Here is a 20873-nt window from a genome sequence, read left to right as displayed (position 1 = left end):
GATTTTCAAGAAAGTAAGGTTATATAGGTAAAACAGCGATTTTTGGCGTTGTAACAGTGTAATCGGCAGTTCGTTACAAAAAAGGTGTGCTAAACAATTTCAACGCGCAAACATGACCTAAAAAAGAAGTTTGCGTGCATGCGCGTGTGTCACATTGGTTACCGCCGGCGTTAGCGTAACCCAAGATGTACCGCGAGGAGGTCGCACGGTTGGGTTACATCTCATTGAGGTGCTTGATTAAAGTGAGTCTCCTTGCCTCTCACTTCTGTATGTGCTTTTGTGTGTGTGTGTGTGTGTTTGTGTGTGTGTGTTACTTGCAGAGATAAGGACCCCGTAGCTCGTCATTTTTACGGTATTTACCGACTCCAAACCCTCTCTGCTCAGTGTGAGTGTGTGTGAGTGTGTGTGTGTGTGTGTGTGTGTGTGTGTGTGTGTGTGTGGTGTGTGTGTGGTGGGGAGATACGAGAATCGAAGAGACAAAAGAAATTAACTACTTAAGGTATAAATATGCAGAAACAATAATGACGAGATGCACATAAAAGACAGAATAAGGAAAGGAAAAACTGCAATGGCATGGATATGGAGTTATGGAGAAAGAAAGTTTAATGCGAATATAATATGGATAATGAAACTGTTTGATAAAATTATAAAACCAATAATGTTATATGGAGTAGAGATATGGGGATACAGAGAAGGAAGGAGATAGAGGTAGTCCAAGAGAGATACATAAGATGGATTCTAGGCTTACAAAGATCGACCCCAGGGTATGTAGAAAGAGAAGAATGAAAAGAGCGAAGATAAGAATTGTAGCGGGAAGCAGAGCGGCAAATATGATGAGAAAATGGGTAATGATAATGGAAACGTAATTCTAAGAGAATGCTGGAAGGAAAGAAAGGAGGAAGAAAGCAGAGAAGATATACAAAATTGGTCGACAGAAAGTAAAGAGAGAAGAGAGTACATACAGAGATGCGGCATGAGTGAGGAAGAACTGATAAGGATAGGAGATGAAGGCATTGAATGCATGGTGTCAAGAGACAGAGAAGTGGATATGCAGGAGAGAGCGGAAAAAAATCGAAAACTCAAAAGCATGTAAGGATTATAAAGATGTCAAAATAGGATGGCTGCCTAGATATATCATAGATGGGGTCAGAAAAGGGAAGAAAAAGATAAGCCTAATAGCGAGAATGAGGTGTGGAAATGAGATAAGAGGGAATATGTATTGGATGAATGAGGAATGGAGAAAATGTAGACTATGCGGGAAAGAAAACGAAGATTTGCGACATGTAAGTACGAGATGTGAAAAAGTAGAGAGTTGGAAGGGAAGAATGGATGATATGCTGAGTGACAATGGAGCAGGGTATGGATGGATGAAAGGTTTAAAAGAGATAAGATTAGAAATGGAGAAAGAAAGAGTAAATAGTTTAAATGTAAAATTCACAATATATGTATTGTTCAAATAGTTTATAAGCAGGATCGTAACAGCAATATGTAAAACCGGAAACAGGATTTGACAAATGTATAGATTTGTAAAGTCTGGCAGGCTAAACTGCTATGTAAGCACCAGAAGGTGAAGCATTAATAAATACTACTACTACTACTTTAAAAATTGTATATTTTTTTATTGTATATTTTTAAGATAATTTTATCAAAAATTTATATCAAAATTTGAAAACATAACTTAGGTTCTGATTATTTTTGAACACGCGTGTTAGAACGCTCAAACATACCGCACGACATCTGATCAGGTTCTGCTTAACGTCCCTTGAACAGATGTCTTCTATTTCTCTTACTTTGGTCTGTTACAAAAGTATTCGAGCAAATTAAAAAATATGAAAATGTATACTTTAAATATACTTTTTAATGTAATTTTATTATACTCTTTAATATAATATTTTATTAATTTTATTACGCTAAATATAGTTAAAAAAATATTTATTACACTCTCTTAATGCTTAGAATCAAACTTGTCAATACTTTGATCTTACCTCATATTGATTACTGTTGTCTCGTTTATCATGGCTTGAGTAATGAATTGAATATTAAATTGCAGAGGCTAGTTAACTGTTGCATCATAATTATTTTTAATCTTAAGCGAGATGAGCACATTACTGCTCCGTTTAGGCATCGTTTGGGATGGCTCTCAGTTAAGAATAGAAGACTTTATTTTCTTGGCTGCCAGACTTATTGCATTCTCCATATGCGTTCTCCTTCATATTTACGGGAACTTTCACTCCTCCTGACCCAACGTGGAAGAGATATCTGACCGTTTAGCTTCATCATCACATACTTTTCATATTCCTTTCCATAGAACCACTACCTACAGAAAATCTTTCCGACTTTCTTCAATTTATTTTTGGCACTCTCTTCCCGACAACATTACATCAGCATCTTCACTTAATACCTTTAAAAATCTTCTCCGCTCGTTTCTGATTGCATCTAAGTCTGATTAATATTGCTTGCCTTCAGTCGTATAATTTTTACTCATATCTGTGATTTTGCATCTACTTTGTATATCTTTAGCTCCTAGCTTAGTATTAAGATTTTTTAATTTTAAGTATTAGTTTAAGTTATATATTAGAATACCATTGTATTCCACACAGCACATAATAATGCAGAAATATTGCAGTAATATTGCAATATAGTGGAAATATTACGTATTACAATGAAATATTTCAGAAATATTACTAATGTATTACACGTTTTAAATAATATTGAAATATTACAGTAATATTGTTGAAATATAATACTTTAAGTAGCAAAATAATGTCAAATGACATTTTAATGACATCTTATTGACGTCATTAAGACGTTATTAAGGTATCACACAATTATACGTATTGCACAGATAATATATACCAGTTAAAGAATTTTGGACTAAAAGAAAGATGTTTGAAAACGCACAAGCTCGCGCAGGAGCCTGGTCTCAAGATTTATAGAATAGGGAACGATACTTTTCTTTTTTGTTACGTCGGTAAAGAGATTGTGTATTTTCGTGGCAGTTAGATTATAATCAGCAAATTTATCGGAATAAATGGTTTACAAAGAACATATAGCATAAACACAAAATCAGATAATGTTGAATTATTCTTGCATAATCCTTTCTCATGTGTTACGACAAGAAGTTAATCTCTCATCAAGAGTAAGTTTAAGAATACAAAAGTCGGTTATTTTTGCATCTCACTCAGAGAAAACAATCAACTGATTTCAATCTTTGTTTCTGTTTCAAGAAAGGATAATGTAAGTCAAACATATAATTCAAACGCATGTTACATAAACTATAGCAATATTATACAAAGCATACATAAACTGAAGTACGGTGTCAATTGAGAATTCGTCGGTCATAATTCGTATATATAGATCTCACTTAATGAGTAATCAAATGAACATATGCAAAGTAAAACATTCGCTAGAATGTTTAGGCTTATATAAATATTGTGTGAGATTCTGTAAGTTCAATATATTGTTCTTTCTTGCTATCAATTGACACAGTAACTTACGTGATAATTCAGGTTGTAAGTATTTCGAGTAATAATATAATTTGATAATTGAAGAACGAACTAAATTAAATGATAATTAACTCTTTATAAATAATATAGTGCTTCGTACACTTTAATAATTGGTAAATAGCCACGGGGTGAATCGCAACATTTTGTTAAGATGATACAGACTATGCGTTAATATCCGAATCACATGTGCATCGATAATGCAAGATAATACTACTATGCGTAAATATCCGAGTCGCGTGTGCATCGATAATTAATAACTTCTTCGAGGATGGCAATCATTAATATGATTTTAAGTTCTACCGAGTTCAGACAGATAATTAATCCCATAGGATTTTGTTAGCTACGTATCCTTTATGCTAGGATACAATCCTTGTCCCGTGTTTTATGCGAGGACGATATCCTTCGCGCCGTGCCTTATGCGAGGACGATATCCTTCGCTCCGTGCCAAATGCGAGGACGATATCCTTTGCCTTTTATGAGAACCTTGCGTTTATCATAATCCGATTGAGAGATGCCGATTAATCCCGCACGTGATCTTTAAGTTACACGAATTCTATATTTTACCTGATTGCTTCCGCCGGTGATAATTGTAATGATGGTCATCGACCAAAACCTTAAGTTACCTGATTGCATCCGCTTTCGTTATTTATGGATAAGATGGTCATTGACCAAAACCGTGAAGGCCTGTGCAATGGGCTAAGATGGCCGCTTCTTTCCGTTTTTCCGAGGCTTCGTCGCAATGGCTAAGTTCGTCCTTCCTTCAGTCGCATATGTCAAGCGAGGTGTCTTCCATCGCCTCTAAGCCGGGTTGCAATGCCTCCTCTGATGTTACGGAGACGTCCTCGTGCCAATCGTGCTCTGTCTCAGACTCAATAGTCTGGCGGATTACAATCGCGTAGCAATTGAACAAAATTACGACGCCGTGTAAAGGAACGCGACTCTACGCCTCGCTAGCCGGAAGACGAATACCTTCCCGGCGGGCTTCACGTTCATCCCGATACGTTCACGCTTGCGCAGTATCGTCGGTCCGTGCCTTTTTCCGGCGCTGGGGCGCAACGTGGTCGTCGCAGCGCTCGCGATACACTTAACGCTAAAGATAACTAGGGAACTGTAACACCGACGCCATCTGTGAGCATTCTACCGAATTGCCACTTACATCAACAATGTTCTTATACACAATCTCTTCACGATTCTTATTGCCCGTTTCCAACAAAGAAAAATCTAAATAAAAAAATGTGATGAAATCAAAAGAGACTGACTTGTACTTTTGGGGAATAAAAGTGATTAAGATAAATTTTATAAGTGGTGGTATTTAATTTTATAACTTGTTATTTGTTTTGTAAAAATAAAGGTAATTATATATACAATTAATTTTTAATTAAGAGCCAGTAAGCAAATTGATAATAAAATAAATGGATAAAATTTAAAATTTATATTTCTTATGTAATCAATATTAAACTTTTCAAATTACGAGTTTGTCACACGGATAAACAGAACGTTTCTGAGTGCGTAAGTGGAGGGAAGAACGCTAGTGTATGTGGCTATGCGCTTGGTTGCAGCACCGACCCCCACCATTCTCGGTCTTCTTTCGCTGTCTCTTGCATGGCTCCGTGGGACCACGCAATCACGTGTACGACACCGCACAGAAACAATCGTTTTAATTTTAGGTAATTTTTCTTTATTTAATAAATATTGTTCACACAAATATTTTTAAAACTATTTTTGTATATAGCGTTTTTCTTTGGCAGAACTGGTGCGCACTCAGTGCACATTAAAGCCGTTGTACACAAATCAACGTAATGTGTATGTTTAATATAAACGGGTTAAATCACGAAAGCCTTAATATTCTTTATTGTACTGTTTGGTAAAATATGTATTGGCTATTTTATAAATTAAAATATTTGCATTATACTTTAAATATTAAAGATTAAATCAGTGTACAACGGCTTTAATGTGCACTAAGTGCGCACTAGTTCTGCCAATGAAAAACGCTAATAATTATATTACTAATATGTACATTGTACCCAGTAAGCAAAAAATCATTATTACAATGTTATTGCAACGATATTCTATAACTTGTAATGTTGTTAAATATGTAGTTCTTAATGGTGTATAGAACATCATTATAAACATACTTTGACCACGATTCCGAAATTTCAGTAATGTTGAAATGGGAGTGCCATAACGTTGCAAATAACATTGCGCTAAGGTTTTTTCTATCATTCCTGTAATGTTTTTGACATAAAAATTTAAACGTACTATCAACTTTATTACAATATTATATTAAGATTACCGTAATATTAATTCTAACATTTATTTAAAGTTCTTATTGATGTTTTATTTCTATTACAGGCAACATGTTTTCAATAAATATGCAATAGTAATAAAATATCTCAATATTTATTGTCTAATTAATATTTAGATTGCTTTTATAGACCAGGCTGGGACAACTTTGAGCTCCAGAACCACGACACTTCTTTTCTATCTACGGAAAGTAGGGGAGTGTCGTGACTCCGGAGTTCGAAGTTGCCCAGCCTGTTACTAATCTGTATTAGGGAATAATTCACTAATTATCATAAAAAAGTTTTATTTATATAAAAATAATATTACCATATATTACAGTTTTCAGTTTATCACAATAATATCTTTGGTGAAGATCACTGATCCTAGCGGAAGGTTTTGGGATAAAAACTCATCTTTCAAATAAAAAAATCAGATTTCTGTCTCAAATCCAGGAAAAAATGCATTTTAAGGCAAGATCAGATGTGGTTCCACATCTTCGTCGTTGATCCTTGAATACAAACTAAAACGTAATATTGAGAAAAAATGTCAAACCAAATAATTTTATCAAAATCTTCCTTTTTTATTTGAAATGTGTCCCCTCGAATGAGGGTGTTAGTGCCTTCGACCTTATCTTTTTAGATCATATAGCACAAATCACTATTTCTAATGTATAAAAAATTTTCTTTTTACTATTGCCTAGACCTATGTATTTTTTTTCATTCTACAAACTTTCTAAAACGGATTAATTAAACCACATACAAGTCTTTCAATCCTTAAACCATTTACTTCCTCTTAATCAACCCCTTACAGGGAAACAAGTTAAACGAGGACTGTATATGCGGGATGCAGACTGAGTCGAGATCAAACCTAAGACCCTTTTGTTACTATAATAATCACTCGCGCGGAGCCACGCAAGTAAGATAATATATTTATCATTTCCTGAAAAATAAAAGTAGAATTAAATTAGTGAAAAAAGCTACTTATAAATTATAACGCGGCAAACTATAATAATTTTATTTTATAGAGAGTATATACCAAAATACATTACATTACCTTTTTAATGTTTTTTTCTTTCCTTACGGACGTTTGCGAATCTGAACCACTCCATTACAAAGTGTTCAAAATCTTTTTCTGTATTCCGAGGGAATAATTGCTCTAAAAGCTTCTGGAATAAGAAAAATTCAATACAGTTTATTGTTAGATGAAAGAAATAAATAATGTTAATTTAACGGCAATTAAAACTTATGATAATTATTGAAAATAACACAAAAGTTTCCGGAATAGTTTACATATATACTAAATCGATCAAAGTATTAGTTTATGGATATATATATTTTTCTTTTATTTTGTAAGAATTTTTAACGTGTATGTGTGTCCTGCTTTTTAACGATGATTGCCACAAAAAAATAGGAGACAATTTTAATAAATTCTGAGACATAAAACATAGCATTTAATACTGCAAGTAATATATACATCTCTTAAAAAATTACTTACTTTTAATGCTCAGAATTGCGTATCTCCAATTTATAATTATTTTTTTGGCCAGTCCATAAACACATGGAGGCTAAGTCATCAGAAAATGTAGCACTCAAACTTCTTCTAATAAAATCCTTTTCATGTTTCCCTCCAATTAACATAACCTTGTTCACCTGAAAAATTTATACTTGTAATTCTATATAATGCAGTTTATTATTATAAATTGCAAGGAAAATAATTCAGAAGACTTTTAAAATATAATAACACATATTATGGGATATTATAGAACACATTAAAGGACATATATTATAGATATAAGTTTGTAAAAAGAGTCAGAGTAACCATTTTTGGTTTTAGACCCATTGGGTGCTCCTCTTCAAGATTCTATTTGATCGTTTTATACATAAAACATACAGTTGAATACATTATAGAGATTAATACAAATACATTTTGATTTTTGAAGGACACCATATTTGAAAACTTTACCGACAAAATTCTACCTTCTTTTAGAAAATTTACATATATCGCATTGGTTGCATAGAATTACAAATGCTTTTACATAATAAAAATAGGTGTAAATCAATTAGAGCATTTGCTCAATATATCACAAAAATGATTAAAAAATTTCAAAGTAAAGATCTCGAGCTGTCAATGTAAATATTTATCTGTTACAAAAATTGTACAACGGTACTTTTATATATTATCAGTATGTTTGATCCGTTAAAGAAAATTGTAAAAAGATATTACTGTACCATTTCCATTAAATTTAAAAGCTTAAAAATATACGAAAAGTTTGCAAGAAGATTTTTATATATAAATACTTAATCTTTCTGCTAAATATGGTAAAACAAAGCAACACACATTTATATATAGAATATCTATATGCATAAAAGACTGAACAATGTAGTGTGAATGCGTTAGTACTTATTTGATATGACGTTTTTGGATGATTTGTCTGTATGTTACTGACACTTTTAGAGTTTTCATCTATTTTTTCATCTAATAAATTGTGTCATAAACAAAAAATATATGCATATGTTACGCCACAATCAAAATCACTATAAACATAGTAGATACAGATAATGCGCAATTACTATCTTTGCTATAGGCACTACATTTAAAATAATACCAAAAAATCGGTAAAAAATTACAAGTCCTGGTGATCTCTTTGTCGACTCTAAATTGCAAATATTATATTTACTACTCTTGGAGAGAAAGGGAGAAAAGAGAGGAGAGAGAGGGAGTCGAGGGAGAGGAGATATCTCTTACAGTCTTTTCTTAATTCTTAAATTTTTAAAGTCTGATTTATTGTGTAAATTTATATCTACTACGATTATGTAACTACTAACCCGAAATGTTATTGTAAATGTTTATAGAATTAATTATAATTGTGATAAGCAGCTTTACTTACAACTTGCATGAAAGCTTCTGGATCAGTTTTTAGCATATTGTTGCGCTCGTTCGCGCGTTCGCTGCTCACTCACTCGCGCACACACACTCGCGAACGCGGCGCGCAATCCGTTGCCGGAATAAGTACTCTCGGATGAAAGAGAACTGATTTAATCAGCAAATATAGTTTTTACAATAGAGCTCGTGAACACGTCCGAACGGTCCAGCTGTTCAAGAACAAAATCCCACAGTCATTCGGAAAATCAATAAATCAATAATTAAATATGTCCCGTTGTCAAGGGACGCGCTTCGACTCGAAGCTTCCGCAGAGCGGCAGCCAAGTTCAGCCCACGGGTAACGGGGGGTGTCACGGCACGGGCGCAACACTGCCCTCCCTCTTCGAGATTGTCGTCCCGACAATCCAGAAGGGCAGCCGAATTTCAGCGGTCACATTTTCGGGACTTCGAGACGAATTCCTGCCCTACCCCGAGCTGCTGCTGCGGGTTACCGGGCTCTGTCCCTTGAGTCTTCTCCCTCGGAAGCGTTCGGTCCTCTCGACCTCCTCCTCCGCGAATCTCCTGTCTCGGCTCTTCCTGGGGGAAAGCTGGCCAGGCTCCCCCCTCGCCGGCTTCAGGACGACTCTTCTTGTACCGCTTCTTCCCAGCCCAACGTGGACCCCTTTCTGTTCCCGGCGCTGAATCCTCTTGAATCTTCGGACATGGGGGGGGAATACTTCCGTGGACCCTGCGTCTCGCAAGACTCCCCAGTCCCCGCCTCGGCATTCGCCCTTCGTCCCACGGGAAAACCACGGTCAAAAACCGTGGGCGAGGCGGTCTTCATTAAGGATTTCGGGCGTTCTTGTAGCCTCTAATGCCTTCGCCTAGGTCAAACGTTCCCTCTCTTTCTCTCCTTCTGCGAAAATAAACATAAAACGCAGTAACTCGAACAACAACAAAAAAAAAAAAAAAAATTTAAACTAAATTTAATCTTTATCGGGCTCCGATCTACTCCATTTCCCTAATCAAATAAGGAGCCAGCCTGTCGGCATGAACTACCTTCTTCTTTCGAGAAGGTGACCTCTGGATGCAATAACGACATCACTTAACTTCTTTACTACGGAGAAAGGCCCTTCCCAATTTCCTTGCAACTTCGGAGCCCTTCCCTTCTCCCTTCGAGGATTGAAAAACCAAACCTTTTGTCCCTGTTCAAAGAGGGTTTGTCTGGCACTACGGTCGTACCAGGTCTTTACCCGAGAAGACTTGACTTCTATCCGTCCCCTAACACCTGAATGAATTTCTTTCAAGTTTCTTTCTCAAGCACCCAATATAATTCCCTACTGATTGAGACTTCTCAGGATTTGGTGGACTCCCTTGGAGCAAATCAAGAGGCAGCCTCAGGTCTCGGGCAAATAAAGTTCTGCGGGAGTAACACCAGTAGACTCATGTTTGGATGACCTATAGGCAAGTAAGAACATGGGTACCCAACGATCCCAATCCTTCTGATTTTCAGAAATGTATTTTGCTAAATAATTTGTTATGGTTTGATGCTGACGCTCAACCTGTCCATCTGACTGGGGATGCAAAGCCGTGGTCCTTGTTTTTCTTATTCCAAGAAGAACCATTAATTCAGCGAAGAGTTTTGACTCGAAGTTCTTCCCCTGATCTGTGTGGACTTCTTCAGGAACTCCATGCCTAGAAACAAACTGGCTGACAAAAACATCCGCCACAGTCTTTGCCCTGATATTCCTAAGCGGAAAAGCTTCCACCCATTTCGTGAAACAGTCCACGACGACTAAGAGATACTTATTTCCAGAATGAGTTGTCGGGAGGGGACCAAGGATATCCATCTGCACTCTAACAAGCGGAGCCCCGACGTTATAGACCTGAAGAGGAGATTTCCCCTTTCCCAAAGGGCCTTTTTTGGCTATGCAAATATCGCAAGACTTGCACCAATTCTCGACATCCTGCTTGTAAGTCGCCCAATAGAAGCGTTTTCGGATCTTCTCCAGGGTTTTGTTCACCCCAAAATGACCACCCGAAGAGGAATCGTGAGCCTCTTTCAGAATTTCTTTTACGCGTTTGCGAGGAACAACAAGTTGGAGAAGACTTGATTTCAAATTAGGAGCCTCCCATTTCCGAAAAAGAACTCCGTCCTTTAAGATAAGTGTATCCCAATAAGCCCAGTAGATTCGAACAGCAATCCCTTTTGCGATTATCTCGGAGCGCGGAGGACGTTCCCCCGCCTCCTTGGCTCGAAGAAAGATCGCAATTTCAGGGTCTTCCTCCTGATCCCTATGCCAGCCCTCAAGATTCTCCCCCCGAGAGCTATTCGAGCAACGGACTTTACTTGCTCTTGAGCACTCTTTTCCTCTACCTTGGTGCAGTACCCACAGCCGTACATCTCACATTGTCGTCTAGACAACCCGTCGGCATTTTTGTGGGCCTGTCCCTTCCGATATTGGATCTCGAATTCGTACTGCTGGAGTCTCTCCAGCCAACGTGCCAACTGCCCCTCTAATTCCTTGAAGGACATCAACCACCTTAAAGAAGCGTGATCCGTGCGGATCGAAAATTTCCGTCCCAAAAGATAATGACGAAATGATTTAATAGAATCTACAATAGCAAGAAGTTCCCGCCGGGTTACACAATAGTTACGCTCAGTTTTACTAAGCACGCGACTAAAATAGGCAATTACTCTCTCCTCTCCTTCTTGCCTTTGCGAAAGAACTGCGCCGATGCCTACATTAGAGGCATCGGTATCTAAAACGAACTCCCCCTCCTCATTTGGAAAAATAAGAACCGGGGTAGCAGACAAGACCTGTTTCAATTTTTCAAAAGCATCCTGGCATTCCTTTCCCCAAACAAATTTAGAACAGTTTTCTGTAAGTGAGTACAAGGGTTTTGCTAATGAAGAAAACCCTTTCACAAATCTTCGGTAATACGAGGTAAATCCCAGGAAGCTTCGCAATTGCTTCCTATTATGTGGGACTGGCCAGTTACTCACCGCAGAAATTTTCTCAGGGTCCGTGGTAATACCCTCCGCCGAGACTATATGTCCCAAATACTTTACGCTCCTCCCGAAAAGAACACATTTTTTTGGATTTACCTTAAGGTTCACTTCCCGAAAACGTTGGAGAATTTTTTTTAAATTGTCCAACATCTCTGAAAAACTCTTTCCGAAAATAATCACATCGTCCAAATAAACCAAGCAAATTTTCCCCAAGAACTCCCTTAAAACTTTTCCCATTAAACGTTGAAATGTCGCGGGGGCATTACACAAACCAAAAGGCATTACGGTAAATTGCCACAGCCCGTTCCCGATGGAAAAAACGGTTTTCTCACGATCTTCTGGGCGAACTTTTACCTGCCAGTACCCGCTTTTCAAGTCTAAAATGGAAAACCACGAGTTACCTGCAAGTTGATCGAAGATATCATCAATCCTTGGGAGCGGAAAGGAATATTTCTTAGTAATGGCATTTACTCCCCTGTAATCTACACAAAATCTTATCGTCCCATCCTTCTTTCTCACCAAAACAACAGGCGAGACCCAAGGGCTTTGGGATTCCTCTATTACTCCCTTTTTCCTCATGTCCTCAATTATTTGATTCACTTCACCACGCATTCGGATTGGAACACGACGAGGGACCTGTTTTATTGGGGAGGAATTTTCCACATTTATGGCATGATAAATTTCATCGCAGTTGCCCGCAATAATTTCATCGGAAAACACATCCTGATATTCATTTAAAAAAGAAAAGAAAACGTTTTTCTGGGTTTCATTAAGGTTTACTGAATCCCTCTCGTAGAGTTCTTCTAAAAAGGGCAAAACTTTTTCAGAAGAGTTTACTACCCGAGAACAATCATAAATCCTTATTTTCTCTTTAAATTCTAGATTTCTCAAAGGAAACTCGAAAATATCTTTCAAATTTACTGTTTCGAGAAAATCTACTCCTAATAAGCACTCATCACTAATTTTCGCTACAAACATAGGCACCTTTAAAGAAAATTTTCCGATCTGAACGTCTACAATAACCTTAGACTCGAATGGAACTCTCTCTCCAGTGGGATATCTTAAATCTTGATTTTCTACCTTAATCTTTTCTTTATTCCTATCAATCAATTCTTTACTGACAATCGAAATATCGGAACCCGTATCTATTTTAAAAGAGCAACGTTTTCCGTCCAAAAAGCCATCATAACAAAAATCTTTCCTAACTAACTTATGATTAACCAAACGTTTGATAAACGCGGTATTATTTTCGCAGGTCAAACCCACCCCGCAGAGCTCGACTAATCCGCGTTTCCCTTCTCACCGGGACATTCATACCGGAAATGCCCCGTTTTCCCGCAGCTCCAGCACTCCTTATTCCAATTGGTGCCAAATCGGCCGCCTTGCCGGTTTCCTTTTCCGACCTTCCCTCCCCCTTCCTCCTTCTTTTCCCCACTTCCTTCTTTATTTGCATTTTTCTTTTCATTAAAATTCTCTCTCTTTCTTTCAAAATTATCTCCTTGTATGATCTTAATCGCCTTAGCTCTCTCTACGGCTAACTTTAGGGAGGTTATCCCCTCCAGCTGGAGAGTCCTCCGAATAAAGCCATTTGAAAGTGCGGAAATGAATTGCGCGCAGGCGATTTTATCACGAACCGGAAAAGGGCATTCGGGGTACGCCAGACGAGCCAATCTTTCGAGATCTGATCGAGCTCGGCGAGTTCCTCCCCAAATTTCTGTTTTCGGTTCGTGAATTGCGAATAATGGTTTTTGTGAAAGAAGTCCCTCACCGAAACGCAACTCAAGTTTGGATTTTAATTCTGCGTAGTCAAGATTCTCTAAATCTTGAACATTTTCAAGAATTGAACGCGCTTTTCCTCTTAAACTAGAGGCTAATATAGCTGTTTTTGACGCGTCACTCCATTTATTCGTCCGAGCAATTAATTCGAATTGCGAGAGGAACTCACGCAACGGGATCGTCCCATCATACGTGTCGGGCTTTAATTTAATCATACTCCGTTTCGCGTCGCGGTTCTCCCCCCTCGCGATTCACTACCGCGACCGCGCCACGCGACCCCGAATCTCCGTGAGCTCTATTTATAGAAGGACTTAGCTGTGCGCGTTCCTGACGCTGAGGCTCCGCATCCCGCTGCCGCAACAACGCTGCGTACTCCTCACGCATCTGGCGAATCTCCTGCATCATCGCCTGGAGCGTCACCACTTCCGCTGAGAGCTGAGGGGCGCTCGGGCCGGCTCGTTGAATCTCCGTCTCTGCCTCGAACTGTGGGACTCTCGGCCTCGGAGTCCCCATGCGCGCTCTCTTTCTTAATGTGGGAGCTGCCGATGGCTCGGTACTCGTCATCGAGTTCCTCGTTCGTACGTCCGTCCTCGCTCGTCCGATCCCGGACGAGCCCCCAAAATGTTGCGCTCGCCGGGTCTCTCACTTTCTCACAAGCACTCGCGGCGCGCACTCCGTCACTCTCACAGAAATAAAGAAAGACTCGTTGTTAATACCGAAAGGAACTTCTTTAATAAATGGCTCGATAATATAGAGAGCTCGGGATGACACGTCCGAACGTGACGGTATCCCAGCTAAATCCGAACATCAGGTATAAACACATCTGGTAGAAAATCAATATTTAATTGAACATTGGGAAATCAATATTTCTAAACAGGCGTTACTAAGGGCGATTCGCATCTTGACGGAAGTCGGCCCGTTGCACGCTTCAGCTCGGAGTCAGAGAAGTATACCGGGCGGCGCGCACGCAACAATATCTTCAAATTGTCAATGGAAGATAAGGGAGATATTGTCCAATCTTTGTATCTTGTATAATACTTTCCTCAGAATATTGTTTCAGCCTCGCGGTCCGAGTACATCAAAAATATATTCGATCCTTAATACTTTGGTATATTTCTTTTCTTCTGCAAATCTCTCTCTTATATATAGGTCGAAAAATAGATCTTGAATCACCAGCTACCTATTTACAGCACATATAGATAATTGAGTTCTTATCATTAATATGCAAGTTTTAGAATATAATAATTACCTATATAAAAATGTTGTATACAATTAAAAGTGCTCGACAGCACAAGCACAAACGTATACGTATATATGACACACTCACGCATCATACGTATATGTAAGATAATGCGACTACAGTCTCCAGAACTATTACTGCTTCCGATTGGCTGTTGCGACAAGCGTGCGTCTGCTCATGATCTCGACGCGCTCAAACAGCTGAAAATAATCGGCAGTAAATTGCAAGAAAATAGCAAATAATTCCACTATATAGCTTCTATATACCGATACCCAAAGAACGTTATTTGTAGTTAACCTAAATTATAGGTTATAGAGATCATCATATCAGCTACTATTCATAGCACGTATGTAACGTTTTAAATATTTTAACAACATTCAGAAAAATCATATTACGAAATAATATTTTTCAAATATGTGTATAATATTATTAAAAAACGTTTAAAAAAACACATAAAGTCAATATTTCTAAACGTAAATTAATGTTCCTTGCTTACTGGGTACATATATATTTGGCGATTTGTCTTTAAATCCAAAAATAGAGATTACGTGGCATAATGGTCTGCAAAAACCACGTTAATATCATAAAAATCATTTCAATGACCATCTTAAAATACATATATTTGCCTTTATAATATATATATATATATGTCTTTATTTCAGCTATACGCCAAGAAAGGACTTGGTTTACAATTCTACTTAACTATAACTCACACATCCATCCACACATCAAACAACATTCTCTTTACAAAACAAGCCGCAATACATTATTTACATTATTACAATCGTTTATCTTTTTTGTAGCATTCCTCTCTCCTTTTCCATAATTTATTTAGCACCTTTCCTTTTTCCATTCTAAATTTGTCATCGCATATGTTCTCTAATTGTTCTCTATTATTCCTACCTAAATTCTCAAACCACATATTTGTGATCTTGCACTCGCTTATATAATGCTCTAAATTGTCCCTACCTGACTTACAGAATCTACACTTCGTATCTTCTTCGTAAAGCCAGTATTTATTTGCATCCTCAAAATTACCGCACCTTAATTTTACCATCGCTCTATCTCGTCTCCTGTTTTCACTTTATCCAAGTTTGCTTTTAATAAATAACTCGGCGTTTTGTTTGTCACCTCTATATCTTTGTACCTTATATTAGTATATTATACCTTGCCTCTACTATTTTACTGTTTATTATTTGCCCTTGAATATCCTGTTCCCTTATTCTTACTAAGCCTTCAGTATTTTTACCTTCATTATTTAATTCTTTTATGCTTCGGAGCTCCAACCATTGCTATTATAAAACCTTTCCCGTTCCAAATTATATAAATCCTTTTTCTTTTTATCCCTTGTGTCCTTTTCATCCCAACATGCCTTTACTAAACTTCCATCTCTTTTCCCTCTGCTTCTTTTCTCGAACCTCATGGCTCTTATACCCAACAAATTTTAGTTTCTCTAATCCTAGTTCCCTTAGTATTACATACCTCGGTGTGCAAAAATCTAGTCTAAATATCCATCTTACATAATCTAACATGACTTTCTCCAACTCCTTTTTTTCACTCCACCCCCATATCTCTGCTCCGTATTCCATCACACTTTTCACTAGGTATTTAAAAAGCGTCCATTTCCTACTAAAATTATCTTTACATAATCTTTCTCCTAAGCCCCATACCCTATTTGCAGCGATCCTTCCTTTTCTTTTTAGCTCTTTTATATGATCGACATAATTACCTTTCTTATTAAACGTGAAACTCAGATATTTAAACCTATCTACTTCCTCTATTATTTTTTCGTCCCATTTCCATGTCATTCTGCCTTTTTTACTTTACTATTAAATACTAGCACTTTGGTTTTTTTTGTATTTAATTCTAGCTTCCTATCTTTTAAGAATCTTTTTAACATGCTCATCATATCTAGTAAAGCCTCTCTATTTTTCGCTACCAAAAACCATATCATCCGCGTATGCTAATGACCATACTCTCACTCCTCCTATACCACGCTTTTCTAAAACTTTATCTATGTCCGCGTTGTATAAATTGAACAGGGCGGGACTCATCACACAGCCCTGCCTTACACCTTTCTTCGTCTTGAAGCACTTTGTGAATCCATCCCTCGTCCTTATTGTCACCTCCGTCTCTTTGTAAATTTTTTTTATCTTGTTTATTAAACTGCAATCCATCCCTTTCTCTTCCATTATCTCCATAAAATTTCTCTGTCCACGTTGTCGAATGCTGCCCTTAGATCCACAAACATTGCGAAAATCTTGTCTTTCCCAGTTGCCGTATTTTTCTCCTTCTCCCTTTGCACTATATGGTTCAAGATAAATATATTATCCATCGTGGCCCTCCCTTTCCTAAAGCCGGCTTGGCTGTCAGGTATCATCCCTTTCCTCTCCATCATTTCCTCCAATCTGTTCCTTAGAATTTCGGCATAAACCTTGTATGCAGTGCACAGCAGCGAGATCCCTCTGTAGTTCTCTGTTCGCTCTTTATCCCCTCTTTTATATAGGGGGACAACTATGCTTGTTCGCCATTCGGTCGGAATTTTGCTTTCCTTCCAAATGAGCTTCAGCAGATCAATTAGACCTCCTCTTACCGCTCCGCCACCATACAGCCATGCTTCCATTGGGATTCCATCGACACCTGCAACTTTGCCTAGCTTCATGTTCCTGACTGCCCTCACTATTTCCTCTTCTTGCAGCTCTCTATCTGTATCTTGAACCTGCTCTTCATTTCTTTCTTCTGTTCCCATGGCACGCATCTCCAACGCCTCTTCTCTTCCTACCATCTCGGTCCCACCTAACAGCTCCATGAAATAACTTCTCCAGTTCTCTTTCGGAATATTATTCTCTTTCCATTCTTTTTTTCTTTCTTCGACTGTTTATATAGTTCCAAATTTTCTTTTCGTCCTTCAGTTTTCTTAATTCCTCTTCTTCCCTCATTCTCTTCTCCATCCTTTTGCTCTCTAACCACCCCTTCAGGCATTTCTTTTCTTCCAAATAGTCTTCCTTACTTCCCTTTCCACATCTCCACCTTCTGTACTTTCTTTTCACCTCCCTCTTCTTTCTGGTACAACTCCTATCCCACCAATCTTTGTGCCCTATTTTCCTTCTCTTCTTTACCTTAATATCCTTATACACTAAGGCTCCAAGGATTCCGTTTTTTTAATTTCTCCCATTTCTTATCCACCGACTCCATTTCCTGGTCCTCTGTTTCATTCCATACCTCCGTCCTCTCCCTGTATAATTGCCTTGCCTCTTCGTTCCAAACTATGATCTTCTTTGACATATTCCGTTCCTCTTCTTCCTCTTCAGTACACCCCTCCGTTTGTCTCGTATTCTCCTCTTCCTCAAGTAACAAGGTCAGAGGCAAATGATCCGAGTCCACCCTGTCCCCTATTCTAAATTCCAACACTCGCTCTTGCGCACTATCGTTTACAATTGCATAATCAATTACCGAGCACCCTCTCGCACCCACATACGTATATTCCCCCTCCCAATCCCCTCTGTACATCTGTTCAAAAAAATACCATCCTTTTTCATTTATCATATCCACAAAACTTTCGCCGCCATTTCCTATAACTTTATCTTTACTCTCCTTTTCAAAGTCATACTCCTCCTCCCTACCACCTCGTAAGTTTCCTATTCTAATATTAAAATCACCTCCTATAATAATATCCTCTCTTTCGCATCCTTCGCATTGCTCTGTTATTTTGCCATTATCTCTTCAACGTCTTTCTTTGCTCCTACATTGTATACTGTAAAAATATTTAGCCCTTTTTTCCTCTTTTACTATTCTCGTTCGCGCAATTCTTTCTGTAATCATTGTACTTTCATAATTCTCCACTTCCGCCATCCAGCCTTTTCTAATACCTATTAGTAATCCTCCCTTCGCCCTACCCTTCCTTTTTTCCTTTACAGCGTTGATGTTTTTCCAAATGTGCGTTTTGGCAATCTACCCTTAATTCTATCCCATCCCTTTTCCTTTAACCATGTTTCGCATAGTCCTATAAAATCAAAACCTACTATGTAATTCCAACAATCTTTGTCCTGCCTCTCTATACCTGCTACATTCCAAAAAATTATTTTTCGCCCATTTTCTTTCTTCATCTTCTTCACTTTTCCATCCTTCATTCGTGTTTGCCTATTGTCCTCTTGCATGCCTCGACTTACTGATACTCTTCTCCTAACTTGGCAGTCCTTTAGAAATTTTCCTTTTTCTATTAGCTTATTTTCTTCCTCGCTCCATACATACTTTCTGCCTTGTATCTCTAGCTTTCTAAAACCTATTTTCACAAATTTTCCTTCTGTTTTCTCTTTCCATGCCCTTTCTTTTATCCGTCTTTGCACTTCTCTGTCCTCAAAGGTCAAATCGTGATCAATGAAAATTTTCTTACTTCCCAGTTTCTTCTTCTCCTTCATGATGTTATCCTTCGCTTCCCAGCAGTCCATTTCGACTATTATTATCTCTCCTCCTACTCTGCCTGCTGGCCGCATTTTCTTCACTCGCGCTCTTGCACCAAACTCCCTCTCCAGAAACGTCTCTGCTGTGTCTATTAAGCTCTTGTTTTCCTTTTTATGTAGTCCTCTGATCACTAAATTATTTTTCTTTTCCTTCCTTTTCTTCATATTTCTTTCTCTCTTCCTCACCAGCTCCGCCACCTTTCCCACGATCTCCGTTTTTTATTTATTTCTCACATTTTTATTTTTTGAATTTACTTGGTATAATAAAAAACATCTTTTCCACGTCACCACGGGGGTAGAGTTTATGGCGCGTTTATTCAAAAAATTAAAAAAAATAATAAAATTTCACCCCCCCACTTTTGAGTTTAAGACCCAAAATATCGATCCTAGGTAAAAAATGATAAGGACCAAAATTGTAAAGTATTAAATTTTCTACAAGTTTGGTTATTACCACTTTCACTCTAAAGTTGAAAATAAGCGAGATATTTACAAAATCACCCTTCTAATCAAAATGGCGGCTAACGCTCCAGGGTTAGAATCCCGAAAATCCGGTTTTAGACTACCCATGACCCTCCAAAACAGTCAAAGAAAAAAAATCGCTTCCCGGAATTAATTCCATTTCAGTGGTTTTTTTCGGGCTCTATTGACTGGGCTAGCGATCTTCTCCCGCTTTCTCTCACCTAACCTCTCCTCTCTCTAAAATATTTAACGCTTTTTTCCTTCACTAATTAATACTTTCCTACTGCATCTATTATCCTATCCTAAATTTAAGCTCTTCTTCCTACTTTTCTCTCGGTTTATCGCCTACCTCGTATCCAATTTCCCTCTAAACTCTCGCCTAATTCATCCGCAACTCTCACACGCATGCACAACACACTCGCTCCACTAACCAAGTCCTCATATTTGCCTTTATAACCTTATTGAACGAGTCTATAATGAAATTATTTATTAACGGCTTCATACTTAAATCTTGATGCTAACTTAACCTTAAAATTTTTAACAGTTTAATCCAACTGGAGCCCTTAGTTGGAAATACGTGATAGAAATATGCCGATCCCAAATCTCCTAAAAAGCAGTTTAATCATTAATTAAATGATTTAACCATAATTATTTAACCATTTACATGATTTTATAATAATTATTGTTTTTATGTTATATGTTACAGTATTGCTTTCCATCAGTGGATGTTCATGCAGTCCAGAGCAGCACCAAGTAGTTTGATAGAAGAGCAAAAGATTTATTTATTAGATATGTAAGTAAGAAAAAGTTAAATTTGATATAAACCATACTTTCCAATATTAATCGTCAATACTGAAAATCCAAAGTATACGTGTAACATCAACTACAGATTTTCAGTATACATAGATAGTGAATATCACAATACAAATTCATACTTAACCTACTTTTATGTTTAAAATATATAATTATATGTAAATAATAATTACTGTGTTTGTATTATGTTGCAGTGTTACGTTGCTTTCCATCAGTGGAAGTTCACGCAGAGCAGCACCAAGCAGTTTGATTTCTATCAAACTCTTCTAAGCGACAGCTTCATTTATTAGATACATAAGTAAGAAAAATTTAAACTTGGTATAAACTGCGTTCCAATATTTTAATATCCAGTACTGAAAATCTAAAGTGTACGTATAACATTAACCATAGATTTCAGTATAGACAGTGAATATCGGAACACGTCATACTTAACCCGTACTCTTATGTTTTAATATGTAATTA

The 20873-nt window shown here is 37.6% G+C and overlaps 2 long non-coding RNA genes across 3 annotated transcripts in view; one reads left to right on the top strand and one right to left on the bottom strand.

The window, feature by feature from the left end:
- The first annotated feature begins 5092 nt into the window (after positions 1 to 5092).
- The window catches only part of LOC139822969 (uncharacterized), a 16818-nt gene continuing 1037 nt past the window's right edge, over positions 5093 to 20873 (top strand). The window contains exons 1-3 of the long non-coding RNA XR_011734659.1: positions 5093 to 5173; positions 20305 to 20391; positions 20606 to 20709. This is a non-coding gene — a long non-coding RNA (uncharacterized lncRNA). The remainder of the gene's footprint in view (positions 5174 to 20304; positions 20392 to 20605; positions 20710 to 20873) is intronic.
- LOC139822892 (uncharacterized) lies at positions 6593 to 9006 on the bottom strand. Of its 2 annotated transcripts, XR_011734635.1 has the most exons (4): positions 8677 to 9006; positions 7284 to 7438; positions 6843 to 6954; positions 6593 to 6728 (listed from the first exon to the last, which is right to left on the bottom strand). It is a non-coding gene; the product is annotated as an uncharacterized lncRNA (long non-coding RNA). The 2 variants fall into 2 exon arrangements; XR_011734636.1 differs by lacking the exon at positions 6593 to 6728 and having other exon boundaries at positions 6837 to 6954.

Source organism: Temnothorax longispinosus, chromosome 12, assembly GCF_030848805.1.
Source record: "Temnothorax longispinosus isolate EJ_2023e chromosome 12, Tlon_JGU_v1, whole genome shotgun sequence".
In the NCBI taxonomy this organism is placed as follows: domain Eukaryota; kingdom Metazoa; phylum Arthropoda; class Insecta; order Hymenoptera; family Formicidae; genus Temnothorax; species Temnothorax longispinosus.
This window is presented reverse-complemented; position numbering and strand designations above follow the sequence as displayed.